This window comes from Penaeus monodon, chromosome 19, assembly GCF_015228065.2.
Source record: "Penaeus monodon isolate SGIC_2016 chromosome 19, NSTDA_Pmon_1, whole genome shotgun sequence".
NCBI classification, from domain to species: domain Eukaryota; kingdom Metazoa; phylum Arthropoda; class Malacostraca; order Decapoda; family Penaeidae; genus Penaeus; species Penaeus monodon.
The window spans coordinates 2,129,714-2,129,946 of NC_051404.1; positions in this window are offsets into that span (position 1 = coordinate 2,129,714).

Sequence of the window (233 nt, forward strand, 5' to 3'; positions counted from 1 at the left end):
GAGCGTGTGAGGGTGACCATATGAGGGTGTGAGCTATGTGAGAGTTTGTGTGCGACAGGGTATGCGATTTATAAACAGGTGAAATGTGTAAATAAAGAGCATATAGGAAAGGAACATGTGGCCGTGTGCGACGTATCTGTGTGAGGGCGGAGAAACCCACTGTCCGGCAAGGTGCGCACCCCACGAACACCGCTCTCTCATCTTTATCTCCGTGATTCTAATTTTTATTTTCT